Source organism: Mus musculus, chromosome Y (genome assembly GCF_000001635.26).
Source record: "Mus musculus strain C57BL/6J chromosome Y, GRCm38.p6 C57BL/6J".
NCBI lineage: Eukaryota > Metazoa > Chordata > Mammalia > Rodentia > Muridae > Mus > Mus musculus.
In genome coordinates, this window is record NC_000087.7 from 47,912,006 (window position 1) to 47,928,355 (window position 16,350).

A 16,350-nucleotide genomic window follows, 5' to 3' on the forward strand; every position below is an offset into this window, starting at 1 on the left:
GGTCCAAACACCAGATAACTGTACACCTTCCCTGAGAGAGGAGAGCTTGCCTACAGAGACTGCTCTGACCACTGAAACTCAGAGAAGAGAGCTTGTCTCCCACGCCTGCTGATAGAGGGTAACAAAATCAACAGAGGAACAATCTCTTAACAAAGACAACTATAACAACTAACTCCAGAGATTGCCAGATGGCGAAAGGTAAACGTAAGAATCCTACTAACAGAAGCCAGGACCACTCACCATCATCAGAACCCAGAACGCCCACTTCGCCCAATCCAGGACACCCTAACACACCTGAAAAGGTAGACCTGGATTTAAAAGCATATCTCATGATGATGGTAGAGGACATAAAGAAGGAATTCAACAACTCACTTAAAGAAATACAGGAGAACACTGCTAAAGAGTTACAAGTCCTTAAAGAAAAACAGGAAAACACTGCTAAAGAGTTACAAGTCCTTAAAGAAAAACAGGAAAACACAACCAAACAGGTAGAAGTCCTTATAGAAAAACAGGAAAACACATCCAAACAGGTGATGGAAATGAACAAAACCATACTAGACCTAAAAAGGGAAGTAGACACAATAAAGAAAACCCAAAGTGAGGCGACGCTGGAGATAGAAACCCTAGGAAAGAAATCTGGAACCATAGATGCCAGCATCAGCAACAGAATACAAGAGATGGAAGAGAGAATCTCAGGTGCAGAAGACTCCATAGAGAACATCGGCACAACAATCAAAGAAAATGGAAAATGCAAAAAGATCCTAACTCAAAACATCCAGGAAATCCAGGACACAATGAGAAGACCAAACCTACGGATAATAGGAGTGGATGAGAATGAAGATTTTCAACTCAAAGGACCAGCAAACATCTTCAACAAAATTATTGAAGAAAACTTCCCAAATCTAAAGAAAGAGATGCCCATGAACATACAAGAAGCCTACAGAACTCCAAATAGACTGGACCAGAAAAGAAATTCCTCCCGACACATAATAATCAGAACACCAAATGCACTAAATAAAGATAGAATACTAAAAGCAGTAAGGGAAAAAGGTCAAGTAACATATAAAGGCAAGCCTATCAGAATTACACCAGATTTTTCACCAGAGACTATGAAAGCCAGAAGAGCCTGGTCAGATGTTATACAGACACTAAGAGAACATAAATGCCAGCCCAGGCTACTATACCCAGCCAAACTCTCAATTACCATAGATGGAGAAACCAAAGTATTCCACGACAAAACTAAATTCACCCATTATCTCTCCACGAATCCAGCCCTTCAAAGGATAATAACAGAAAAAAAACAATACAAGGACGGGAACCACGCCCTAGAAAAAACAAGAAGATAATCCATCAACAAACCTAAAAGAAGACAACCACAAGAACAGAATGCCAACTTTAACAACAAAAATAACAGGAAGCAACAATTACCTTTCCTTAATATCTCTTAATATCAATGGACTCAATTCCCCAATAAAAAGACATAGACTAACAGACTGGCTACACAAACAGGACCCAACATTCTGCTGCTTACAGGAAACCCATCTCAGGGAAAAAGACAGACACTACCTCAGAGTGAAAGGCTGGAAAACAATTTTCCAAGCAAATGGTCTGAAGAAACAGGCTGGAGTAGCCATTCTAATATCGGATAAAATCGACTTCCAACCCAAAGTTATCAAAAAAGACAAGGAGGGACACTTCATACTCATCAAAGGTAAAATCCTCCAAGAGGAACTCTCAATTCTGAATATCTACGCTCCAAATGCAAGGGCAGCCACATTCATTAAAGACACTTTAGTAAAGCTCAAAGCACACATTGCACCTCACACAATAATAGTGGGAGACCTCAACACACCACTTTCATCAATGGACAGATCGTGGAAACAGAAACTAAACAGGGACACAGTGAAACTAACAGAAGTTATGAAACAAATGGACCTGACAGATATCTACAGAATATTTAATCCTAAAACAAAAGGATATACCTTCTTCTCAGCACCTCACGGGACCTGCTCCAAAATTGACCATATAATTGGTCACAAAATAAGCCTCAACAGATACAAAAATATTGAAATTGTCCCATGTATCCTATCAGACCACCATGGCCTAAGACTGATCTTCAATAACAACATTAAGAATGGAAAGCCAACATTCACGTGGAAACTGAACAACACTCTTCTCAATGATACCTTGGTCAAGGAAGGAATAAAGAAAGAAATTAAAGACTTTTTAGAGTTTAATGAAAATGAAGCCACAACGTACCCAAACCTTTGGGACACAATGAAAGCATTTCTAAGAGGGAAACTCATAGCTCTGAGTACCTCCAAGAAGAAACGGGAGAGAGCACATACTAGCAGCTTGACAACACATCTAAAAGCTCTAGAAAAAAAGGAAGCAAATTCACCCAAGAGGAGTAGACGGCAGGAAATAATCAAACTCAGGGGTGAAATTAACCAAGTGGAAACAAGAAGAACTATTCAAAGAATTAACCAAACGAGGAGTTGGTTCTTTGAGAAAATCAACAAGATAGATAAACCCTTAGCTAGACTCACTAGAGGGCAAAGGGACAAAATCCTAATCAACAAAATCAGAAATGAAAAGTGAGACATAACAACAGATCCTGAAGAAATCCAAAACACCATCAGATCCTTCTACAAAAGCTTATACTCAACAAAACTGGAAAACCTGGACGAAATGGACAAATTTCTGGACAGATACCAGGTACCAAAGTTGAATCAGGATCAAGTTGACCTTCTAAACAGTCCCATATCCCCTAAAGAAATAGAAGCAGTTATTAATAGTCTCCCAACCAAAAAAAGCCCAGGACCAGATGGGTTTAGTGCAGAGTTCTATCAGACCTTCAAAGAAGATCTAATTCCAGTTCTGCACAAACTATTTCACAAGATAGAAGTAGAAGGTACTCTACCCAACTCATTTTATGAAGCCACTATTACTCTGATACCTAAACCACAGAAAGATCCAACAAAGATAGAGAACTTCAGACCAATTTCTCTTATGAATATCGATGCAAAAATCCTTAATAAAATTCTCGCTAACCGAATCCAAGAACACATTAAAGAAATCATCCATCCTGACCAAGTAGGTTTTATTCCAGGGATGCAGGGATGGTTTAATATACGAAAATCCATCAATGTAATCCATTATATAAACAAACTCAAAGACAAAAACCACATGATCATCTCGTTAGATGCAGAAAAAGCATTTGACAAGATCCAACACCCATTCATGATAAAAGTTTTGGAAAGATCAGGAATTCAAGGCCCATACCTAAACATAATAAAAGCAATCTACAGCAAACCAGTAGCCAACATCAAAGTAAATGGAGAGAAGCTGGAAGCAATCCCACTAAAATCAGGGACTAGACAAGGCTGCCCACTTTCTCCCTACCTTTTCAACATAGTACTTGAAGTATTAGCCAGAGCAATTCGACAACAAAAGGAGATCAAGGGGATACAAATTGGAAAAGAGGAAGTCAAAATATCACTTTTTGCAGATGATATGATAGTATATATAAGTGACCCTAAAAATTCCACCAGAGAACTCCTAAACCTGATAAACAGCTTTGGTGAAGTAGCTGGATATAAAATTAACTCAAACAAGTCAATGGCCTTTCTCTACACAAAGAATAAACAGGCTGAGAAAGAAATTAGGGAAACAACACCCTTCTCAATAGCCACAAATAATATAAAATACCTAGGCGTGACTCTAACTAAGGAAGTAAAAGATCTGTATGATAAAAACTTCAAGTCTCTGAAGAAAGAAATTAAAGAAGATCTCAGAAGATGGAAAGATCTCCCATGCTCATGGATTGGCAGGATCAACATTGTAAAAATGGCTATCTTGCCAAAAGCAATCTACAGATTCAATGCAATCCCCATCAAAATTCCAACTCAATTCTTCAACGAATTAGAAGGAGCAATTTGCAAATTCATCTGGAATAACAAAAAACCTAGGATAGCAAAAACTCTTCTCAAGGATAAAAGAACCTCTGGTGGAATCACCATGCCTGACCTAAAGCTTTACTACAGGGCAATTGTGATAAAAACTGCATGGTACTGGTATAGAGACAGACAAGTAGACCAATGGAATAGAATTGAAGACCCAGAAATGAACCCACACACCTATGGTCACTTGATCTTCGACAAGGGAGCTAAAACCATCCAGTGGAAGAAAGACAGCATTTTCAACAATTGGTGCTGGCACAACTGGTTGTTATCATGTAGAAGAATGCGAATCGATCCATACTTATCTCCTTGTACTAAGGTCAAATCTAAGTGGATCAAGGAACTTCACATAAAACCAGAGACACTGAAACTTATAGAGGAGAAAGTGGGGAAAAGCCTTGAAGATATGGGTACAGGGGAAAGATTCCTGAACAGAACAGCAATGGCTTGCTCTGTAAGATCGAGAATTGACAAATGGGACCTAATGAAACTCCAAAGTTTCTGCAAGGCAAAAGACACCGTCAATAGGACAAAAAGACCACCAACAGATTGGGAAAGGATCTTTACCTATCCTAAATCAGATAGGGGACTAATATCCAACATATATAAAGAACTCAAGAAGGTGGACTTCAGAAAATCAAATAACCCCATTAAAAAATGGGGCTCAGAACTGAACAAAGAATTCTCACCTGAGGAATACCGAATGGCAGAGAAGCACCTGAAAAAATGCTCAACATCCTTAATCATCAGGGAAATGCAAATCAAAACAACCCTGAGATTCCACCTCACACCAGTCAGAATGGCTAAGATCAAAAATTCAGGTGACAGCAGATGCTGGCGTGGATGTGGAGAAAGAGGAACACTCCTCCATTGTTGGTGGGATTGCAGGCTTGTACAACCACTCTGGAGATCAGTCTGGCGGTTCCTCAGAAAACTGGATATAGTACTACCGGAGGATCCAGCAATACCTCTCCTGGGCATATATCCAGAAGATGCCCCAACTGGTAAGAAGGACACATGCTCCACTATGTTCATAGCAGCCTTATTTATAATAGCCAGAAGCTGGAAGGAACCCAGATGCCCCTCAACAGAGGAATGGATACAGAAGATGTGGTACATCTACACAATGGAGTACTACTCAGCTATTAAAAAGAATGAATTTATGAAATTCCTGGCCAAATGGATGGACCTGGAGGGCATCATCCTGAGTGAGGTAACACATTCACAAAGGAACTCACACAATATGTACTCACTGATAAGTGGATATTAGCCCAAAACCTAAGATACCCAAGATATAAGATACAATTTCCTAAACACATGAAACTCAAGAAAAATGAAGACTGAAGTGTGAACACTATGCCCCTCCTTAGAAGTGGGAGCAAAACACCCTTGGAAGGAGTTACAGAGACAAAGTTTGGAGTTGAGATAAAAGGATGGACCATGTAGACACTACCATATCCGGGGATCCATCCCATAATCAGCTTCCAAATGCTGACACCATTGCATACACTAGCAAGATTATGCTGAAAGGACCCTGATATAGCTGTCTCTTGTCAGAGTATGCCTGGGCCTAGCAAACATAGAAGTGGATGCTCACAGTCGGCTATTGGATGGATCACATGGCCCCCAATGAAGAAGCTAGAGAAAGTACCAAAGAAGCTAAAGGGATCTGCAACCCTATAGGTGGAACAACATTATGAACTAACCAGTACCCCGGAGCTCTTGACTCTAGCTGCATATGCATCAAAAGATGGCCTAGTCGGCCATCACTGGAAAGAGAGGCCCATTGGACACGCAAACTTTATATGCCCCAGTACAGGGGAACGCCAGGGCCATAAAAGGGGAGTGGGTGGGTAGGGGAGAGGGGGTGGGTGGCTATGGGGGACTTTTGGTATAGCATTGCAAATGTAAATGAGCGAAATACCTAATAAAAAATGGAAAAAAAAAAAGAAAAAAAAAATAAATAAAAATGTAATTCGTTTTACTGAAAAAAAAAAAAAAAAAAAAGAATAATTTTTCCCTTTCTGCACTTAGGATCTTTCTGCTTTTGCACTTATATAACTTTCATAAAAATATTTTTATAACTTAATAATAACTTCTATAATCACTTCTCTAAATTCCTTCTCTTCCAGTGACATCTGGCTTTTTGGCTCAAAGTTAGAGCCCAGCAATTCCTGCTGAGCTAGAAAAAAGATGCATTGATTAATCCTCCTCTGTTAGGCTACAGGTGTTAATCACCTAAGCCAGCCTACCCTCAGAAAAACCAAGTACTTTTTAGAAGTTATCATCAGCATTTCAGTACAATTTGAGAGCTAGAAAGCCCTGAGACACTTTGAGTTTAAAGCCATTGCCAGGGTCCTACTCTGTGACTCCACTACTATCCTGGCTCAGAGCAATCCTGGACCTCAAACTCTACTATAGAGCAGTAGTGATAAAAAAAAAAAAAAAAAAAAAAAAAAAAAAAAAAAAAAAAAAAAAAAAAAAAAAAAAACTTACATGGTATTGATACAGAGACTGACAGATGGATCAGTGGACTAGAACTGAAGAACCAGAAAGAAAACCACACATTTATAGACACTTGATATTTGGAAAGAAGCAATATATATATATGTGATGGAAAAAAGAAAGGATTTTCAATAAATAGTGCTGTTCTAATTTTTAGTCTGTATGTTGAAAAATAAAAATAAATCCATACTTATCACCTTGCACAAAGCTCAGTTTCAAGTTGAACAAGATTATCAACATAAAATAAGATCCACTGAATCTAATAGAAGATAAACTCATTGACACAGAGAAAGAAATGTCCTAAAAACTACTCCCATGGCTCATGCTCTAAGATCATGAATTCATAAATGTGACCTCATGAAACTGGAAAGCTTCTGTAAGCAAACCATATAGGCAATGGGACTAATCATCAACCTACAGACTGGAGAAAAAAATCTTAACTAACATCACATCTGATAAAGGGCTAATATCCAAAATATATAAAGAACTCAAGAAACGAAATAAACCAATCAAATATGGGGTATGTATTTAAATAGAGATGTCAAGACAGAAGAGTCTAAAATGTCTAAGGAACACTTAAAGATATGTTTAAAGTCCTTAGTGCTCAGGTAAATTCAAATCAAAACAACCCTGAGATTGTACTTTACACCAATCAAATTGGCTAAGATCAAAACCTCAGATGACAGCACATGTTCGTGAAAATGTGGAGAAAAAGGAACACTCCTCCACTGCTGGTGGGACGGAAGCAGGTACAACTTCTCTGGAAATCAGTGTGGAGATTCCTCAGAACATTGGAAATAGGTCTACTTGAATACCCAGATGTACCACTCTTGGGCATATACCAAAAAGATGTCCCACCATGCCCCAAGGCACATGTTTTTCTATGTTCATAACAGCCTTGTTTATTATAGCTAGAAGCTGCAAATAACCCAGATGTCCCAAAACAGAAGAATGGATACAGAAAATGTGGTTCATTTACACAATGAAATACTACTCAGCTATTAAGAAACAAAGACATCCTGAGTTTTTCAGGCAAATGGATGTAACTCGGAAATATCATTCTGAGTAAGGTAACTCAGAACCAAAAGGACATGCATGGTATATACTCATTAATAAGTGGATATTAACCAAAAAAGTGCAGAACACCCTGTATTCATTCCGCAGAACTTAAAAAAGTTATCAAGCCACAAGTCCCAAGTGAGGACACCTCAATCCCACTTGGAAGGGAGAAGAAAGAAATCACAGAGTGGGTGGGGGTGGTGGGAGGGTCTCAAGTGGGGATGGGGACCAGGAGTACTAGAGAAGAACATGATCAGGTATTGGGTAGAGAAAAAAAAAAAACTGAAGCCCTGAGGTTCAGCAGAAAGAATGAAAACAGGCAAACTGTGGAGGTATGGGGTTGGGGACCTCCCAGAATGTACCAGAGCCCTGGGAGGTGAGAGACTCTCAGGACTCAAATGGAGGTATCTTAGATGAAATGCCCTACAGTGGGGAGTATGAACTTGTAGATGGGGAGCACGAACTTGTAGAATCCACATCCAGTAGAAAGATAAGGAAGGCATGAAGTGAGTGATGGGGTTGCCATCCCACGTCAAAAGCTCTGACCCAGAACTATTCCTGTCAAAAAGAACTTCAAGAACAAAAACAGAGAAGAGCCTGATGGAAATGAGGTCCAGTGAAAGGATCAAGGTGGGGCCCAGCTTGGGGAAAGGCCCCAAGGCCTTACACTACTACTGAGGCTATGAAGTGCTCACAAAATGTGGCCTATTATGACTGTACCCGAATGACCCAAAAAGCAACTGGAAGAGTCAGGTGCAGATATTTACACCCAACCAATGGACAGAAGCTGCTGATCCCTCTGGTTCAATGAGGGAAAAGCTGGAAGAAGATGAGGAGGAGGGCAACCCTATATGAGGACCAGCTGTCTCATTTAACCTGGATCTCCAAGACCTCTCTGACACTGAGCCACCAATCAGGCAGAATATACAAGCTGACATGATGCCCCAAAAACACATACAGCAGAGGACTGCCAGGTCTGGGTTTAGTCAGAGAAGATGCACCAAACCCTCAAGAGATTGGAGGCCACAGACAGTCTCTTGGGTAGTTCTGGTGAGGTGGGGGTTGAAGACAATTTTGTGGAAATGGTCGGCAGTGGTATGGAATGTGGAATAATCGGAGGGGGGACCTAGAGGGGTATAACACCTGGAGTATGAAGAAAAGATTAAATAAATCAAAAAAGATAAATAAATAAATGAATAAATAAATAAATAAATAAATAAATAAATAAATTCTAAATGAACACTGGCTTTTAAAGGTTTCTTTCTTTTGAGTACATTCTCTCTCTCTCTCTCTCTCTCTCTCTCTCTCTCTCTCTCTCTCTCTCTCTCTCTTTCTTTCTCTCTCCTTTCTCCTCTTCCTTCTCTTCCTATTTCTCACTTGCTGCTTTGCTCCAGAATATTTATCAACAGTCACCTATTATTCTACCTATGTTTAGAAGGGGTGAGTCTCTGCCTCTTTAAGGTATCTAAGGGAGTTTTCTTTTCCCTACAAAATTAAAATGAGAGTATTGGCCTGGAAATTACCCAATGCTTGTTTTGTAGTGTGTAGCACTTTCCTGATACTTCCAGAGGAGTTCCTATTGATTGAAAATTTTGTGTCTGTGTATCAGAGGGAGAACAATAAATGGAGAAAGAGAGGATAAGGTGGGAGTACTCATTGTTTTTTAATTGCTGAGAAATAATCTATGCACTAGACACACCAGTTCTTTGACCAATTCCCAGATAAAACACCTGCTTTTAGCTAAGAACGATTACAAACAAATATAGTAAAAATATGTAAGTATATTTTTGTGAGAATATGTTTTCCATTGATTTAATTATCAGAAATAATATTTTTCAGTCCTGTACTTAATTTGTGTAGCCCCTAGATATGAATCCCTGAAATATGTGTACTTGGGCTTTTGAAATATATTGAGATAGCTATCCAGGCTCTATTCTAATCTATCAGAACAATGTATGTCAGTTATAATAAGTATATAATATCCCTAACATAATTACTGAATAATATATAGATAAAGCAAGACATCAAACTTTAGCCCTTAGAGATGCCCAGACAAAGATAGCTGATAATAAATAACTCTGAAAAGATAGTTAATAAAATTTATATTTGTCCACTTTGGTGAAGTAAAACCCCTCTACACAGATATTTCTTTCATGATATAGAATAGAGGTCCTAACTGTCACAGGAACAGATTTATATAGTTTGTCAAATAATTCTTTACATGATTACAAAAGAGGTCGAATATACATGACATAGTCTTTAGTTGAATTGAACATTTATAAAGAGAAATTTGTCAAAAAATAATATTTACTCTATGGGTGCTTTCAAAAATAGAATGGTTTGCATGGAACAAGTTAGTATTGGAAGAATTAGAAGTTCCAAGCTATCCTTGGTTACATACTAAGTTGGGGCCAGCCTAGGCTATATGACATCCTGTCTGAAAATATGAAATTACAGGGGAACCAGTAGTTTATCTTTATGAATCCTGTACTTTGGAGACTGAATCATGAGCAATATCAGAAGTACAAGGTCTATCAGTACCAGAAAGTATAAAAAGAATTTCTCCAAACTGCAATATCAGAAGTACAAGGTCTATCAGTACCAGAAAGTATAAAAAGAATTTCTCCAAACTAAAATAATTTAAGAGTTATACTTAGTGGCGTGATTATGTTGCCAGGGAATAAAAGCACTTTGAGTTTAGAGTGTTCAGTAATGAGGAGTGAGTATTGCTCTTGGACAGGACTCACATTGGTTACCTTACAGTCACCTTTAGCTTGAACTTGAGGAGGCCTCTGGCACCTGTGGGCATGTGCATTTCCTTACATACATATGTACGTACCAACACATACACACACAAACACACACACAAACACACACACACACACACACACACATTTAAATAATAGGGAAAAGTACTTTGTTTTATCTATCAGTTTAAAGGAAGTTTGAGTTGAATGTACTTAAAAGAGGTGCCTCATAACCAAAGTATGAAATCTGCTAGTCTTCCACAAATTAGGTGACTCAGAGCCACTAGTCAAATAAATTACACCCTATAAAATCAAATAACCCCATTAAAAAATGGGGCTCAGAACTGAACAATGATTTCTCACCCGAGAAATACCGAATGGCAGAGAAGCACCTGAAAAAATGTTCAACATCCTTAATCATCAGGGAAATGCAAATCAAAACAACCCTGAGATACCACCTCACACAAGTCAGAATGGCTAAGATCAAAAATTCAGGTGACAGCAGATCCTGGCGCGGATGTTGAGAAAAAGGAACACTCCTCCGTTGTTGGTGGGATTGTAAGCTTGTACAACCATTCTGGAAATCAGTCTGGCGGTTCCTCAGAAAACTGGACATAGTACTACCAGAAGATCCAGCAATATCTCTTCTGGGCATATATCCAGAAGATGCCCCAACCGGTAAGAAGGACACATGCTCCACTATGTTCATAGAAGCCTTATTTATAATAGCCAGAAGCTGGAAAGAACCCAGATGCCCCTCAACAGAGGAATGGATACAGAAAATGTGGTACATTTACACAATGGAGTACTAATCAGCTCTTAAAAAGCAGGAATTTATGAATTCCTAACCAAAATGATGGACCTTGAGGGCATCATCCTGAGTGAGGTAACCCAAACACAAAGGATCTCTCACAATATGTACTCAGTGATAAGTGGATATTAGCCCAGAACCTTAGGATACCCGATACAAGATATAATTTGCTAAAAACATTAAACTCAAGAGAACGAACACCAAAGTGTGGACACTTTGCCCCTTCTTAGAATAGGAAATGAAACACCCATGGAAGGAGTTACAGAGACAAAATTTGGAAGTGTGACGAAAGGATGGACCATCTAGTGTATGCCATATCCAGGGATCCATCCCATGATCAGCTTCCAAATGCTGACGCCATTGCATACACTAGCAAGATTTTGCTGAAAGGACCCAGATATAGCTGTCTCTTGTGAGACTATGCCAGCGCCTAGCAAACACAGAACTGGATGCTCACAGTCAGCTATTGAATGGATCACAGGGCCCCCAATGGAGGAACTAGAGAAAGCACCCCAGGAACTAAGGGAACTGCAACCCTATAGGTGTAACAACAATATGAACTAAGCAGTACCTCGGAGCTCCTGTCTCAAGCTGCATATGTATCAAAAGATGGTCTAGTCAGCCATCACTGCAAAGAGAGGCCCATTGGACTTGTACACTTTATATGCCCCAGTACAGGGGAACGCCAGGGCCAAAAAAGGGGGAGTAGGTGGGTAGGGGAGTGGGGGTGGGTGGGTATGGGGGACTTTGGTATAACATTGGAAATGTAAATGAGCTAAATACCTAATAAAAAATGGAAAAAAAAATAAATTACACCCTAGACATGTGCAGCCATGAGGTCCACTGGTAAACTGTGGATAGAGATCGATGGTAGAGCTATTGGATTATGTAAAGGGAGGCTTAAATAAAACTGAGAGAGTCACAGTCTCATGTGATATAAGCTGGCTTTTGTTTGTGTGTTGGTATTATATAGTATTATAATCCTTACTTGCTTTCGAGATATATTCCATATAGTTCAGACTGTCCTTTATCTCACTTAATAGCTCAATATGACTATGAACCACTGATCCTCCTGCTTTCATATTCCAGAACAGCTAGTATTAAAGAGAGGTACCAGCATGCCCTACTTGATGCAGTTTTAGAGAACAAACACAAGGCTTCATGCATGAGAATAAAGTACTCTACCAAATCTACTTCGGCAGCTGCAAGCCTTCCTGTTAAGGATAAGTCCAAGACAACATTTCTCACACTTAACACATCATGCCTATGGCTGTAAATATTAAAGTCCCCTGCTGTCTAAATCAATATGAACTTCACACAAGCCAGAGCCATTTGAGAATATTGAATTTCAATTGAGAAAATAACCCCACCAAACTTTTGCCTGGAAAAGGCTTTGTTGAATTTTATTAATTAATGATTTCTATGGAAGGATATCCCAGTTGGCAGTATCAGCTCTGGACTGATGGTATTGGATGCTATAAAAAAAATGTAGGATGATCAAAACATGGGGAATATGCCAGTATGCAATTTTTCTACATGTCCTCTACTTCAGTTCTTACCTGCTCCAAATTCCAGTCTAGGGTTTCTGGTGTGACTTTCATGTATGATGAATTACAAACTGAAGTATGAACCAAAACATTTTCTCTCCCAGTTGATGTTGTTCATGATGTCTTATCACCTAAATACAATCCCTAACTAAGGCAAGTTAGTATGCCAATGTAGCTCATATGGAATACCAAGTACTGAATGTTCACGGTGGGCCAGATAGAGCATAGAAATAATGAACTTCACTGGTCATGATAATGCATACCTAATATCTATGTACGTGAAAGACAGGAGGATGAGTGTAAGTTCAATGCAATGCTGAGCTACATAGGGAGGTTCTGAGTCCAAAACAAAACAAAACAAAAACAAAAATAATATCAAAAATAAAGAAACACAAAACGGGAGGTTAATGAGATGCTAAACAAATAAAGCACTTGCTAAGCAACTGTGATGGCCTTCATTCCATTCTCAGAACATACATGAATGTAAAGAGGGAACTGCATTCAGCAAAGTGATGCTCTGACTTCCACATGTGCTCTAGATCACATATGCTACCACATATTAATAGTAGTAGTAGTAGTAGTAGTAGTAGTAGTAGTAGTAATAATAATAATAATAATAATAATAATAATAATAATAATAAATGTGTTTTAAAAATGAAAAGAAAATTTATTCAGTCATATTATATTAGGCTTATATAAAAACTAGCACTGAGGAAGAGAAAATGGAGTAGTATTGAAAGTTTGATGCAAGCATGAACTGCATTAAGAAGGTTAGCACCTTATAAGTTTCTTTAGGTATCATGGCCAAAAGAAGATACATGAAAGTTTATTTTACACACAAATTTAGACTATAGTCCATCACTGTTGGGGCATCAGTGCAACAGGAAGTAGCAGAAACTTGACACAAGTCAAGAGTAGAGATAAAGGAATTGATGTTTTTATGGTTACTAGAGCTTAATTTGCTTTCTTTATTCTCATACACTCCAGAATCCCCATCATAAATAATGGTGCCACAACAAGGGAAGTTCTTTCCATAGAAATTAAAAGTAATCAAGGTGCAGGCCCACAACCATGCTCACAGACTAAGTAGTATAGACAATCCTTCATTCTGATTTCCCTCCCAGGCAATTCTATATTGTTTTAAGTATATAACATTAACCATCACAGCTTCATTCATTGTTAACCTTTCAGATAGACACATCACATTATGTTTTAGACATAACCTACCAACCCTTAATTCCAAAGTTCTCTGTGTGTTTAATAATGCAAAATACAGTTCAAATTTAAAAGTCCTCATAGTCTTTAAAACTTTACCACATCAAAAAATGTATTGTGATATCTTGTAGAAAATTATGTTATTGCTATGCATAATAGAATAATGTAAAAATTCTTATCACAAAATAAAAATAAGTATTAGGAATAGAAAGTGATGATTATACAAAAAGCCAAAATCAAGCAGAGAAAGGAAATCCTCCATTACTGGGGCTTTCCATGGAGAAATAAGCTTTGGTGTCACAATTCCTCTACATATGCTATCTTCAGCACACACAGATTTCCTCAGCATTTAAACTGATTCCATTTCTCACCTTCAGATGTCCTTGTCCAGATATTAGATCATGTCCCATCATCCTGGCCTTTCTAATACTCTGGAATCTCTACAGTAGCTTAAACTTTACCTTCATAACTTCATGCAAGCCTCTTGGGGCTTCTTTGCCAGGATTCAAACTCTGTCACACAGTTCTGGTCTCAGCTGTTCTTAAAGACTGTCTTAGTTTTGCATCTTTCATATATTAAATTTAGAAAAATTAGACATTGACACCAAATTTCATGACTGGCCCAAGAGGTAACCTAGTTTCACTGGACCATAGCTGTAACATCATATCTACAGTTAATGTATCTGAAACGTTTGACCATGTTTCATCAAAACTAGTATCATTGGCGAATGTAAAACATACAGAGTTCCCAAAGCTTTTTAATCATTCCCAATTCTAAGGTATGTTAATTTTAGTTTTAAACAAATTCAACATATATATTTTTGGTATGAACTTCATTGTACAAAGTTCCATTTCAAGGACTTGTGACTTTGTGATTAAAAATATGAACATAAGATATTAAAAAAAGATAAAATGTATGCACAATGAAATGTTTTGTCCACAGACATCCAAATTCTCTCAATATGTCTTACATTTTCTAGCCTCCATTCTCCATTTAATGTTGCCTTAACTCAAGGGGATTAATGATAAACACCTTCTTTCTGAAAATATTTTTTTCCAAATTCAATAAAATAAAATAAAATAAAAGCCAATTCAGTTTAAAAGAATTCATTTCTCTTTGATGGGAAACTCAAGTTGATCGTGCTGTGCTTTAAAATATTTCGAGTATTTGATATGTTCTCTACTTTATAGAGTTTGACTCACATCTTAAGGGTACCCTGAGAAGTTCTGGTAAATAATTTTATAATATTCAGTCAAGTTCCTACAAATCCAAATTAACCAAAATATCTTTAGAAATCTGCAACCCTTGAAAAAACATATTGTCTTGCAGATTTTATAGTATATACACCTGTACTGGCTAGTTTTATGTCAACTTGACACAGGTGGGGTTATCACAGAGAAAGGAGCTTCAGTTGAGGAAATGTCTCCATGAGATCCAACTCTAAGACATGTTCTCAATTAATGAACAAGGTGGGAAGGCCCTTTGTGGGTGGAACCATCTCTGGGCTGGTAGTCTTGGGTTCTATAAGAGAGCAGGTTGAGCAAGCCAGGGGAAGCAAGACAGTAAAGAACATCCCTCCATGGCCTCTGCATCAGCTCCTGCTTCCTGACCTGTTTGAATTCCAGACCTGACCTCCTTAGTGATGTAAGCCAATAAATCCCTCCTTCCTCCCCAAATTGCTTCGTGGTCATGATGTTCTGTCCAGGAATAAAAACCCTGACTAAGACAACACCCTATCCTGTTAAATATATTATGCTATTTTTTCTAAGCCCAGTTTATAGAGATAATTATGTCTGACAGAAAATAAAGCTCATTAATTTGAACAAAGAGTTTCAATAACAGAATTTACTGTAGTATTGAAGGGTTAACATGGTGAGTCAAAAAATGAGATGAATTGCCTTGTTGCTGCTCTAAGAACTTAGGAGGTTTTTTTTTACAATGATGATTTGTGGGAATTTAAAAGGTATACTTAACTACATGTGTAATGTGTGTGTGTGTGAGAGAGAGATTAGGATAAAGTAATTTGTATTATTATTATTATTATTAACAATTTTTCATACAATATATTTTGAGCATGTGTCCCATCCCTGAATGCCTCCCAGATTTTCTCCAACCATCATACCCAATTTAATGTTCTTTCTCTTTCTTTCTCTCTCTTTTTCTTTCTCTCTCTAAATGAAAAAGCAAAAAAGCCTGAATCAACAACTACAAAAAATCATGAAATCAAAAAGCCTCAGAAAATCACACACACAAACACACACACAAAACACACACACATATACACACACACTCAGAGAGAGAGAAAGAGAGAGAGAGAGAGAGAGAGAGAGAGAGAGAGAGAAAGCCAAAACAAACAACATCAAAGAAATCCACAAAAATAACATGTGTTGGTCAACTCTCTGTAGGTATTAATCAACTCTGGAATGTGGTTGACATGCACAGCAATATTCTATCAGAAAAAAAAAATGTTCTTTCATATGCCTGAGGGTCTCAATTTAGAACAG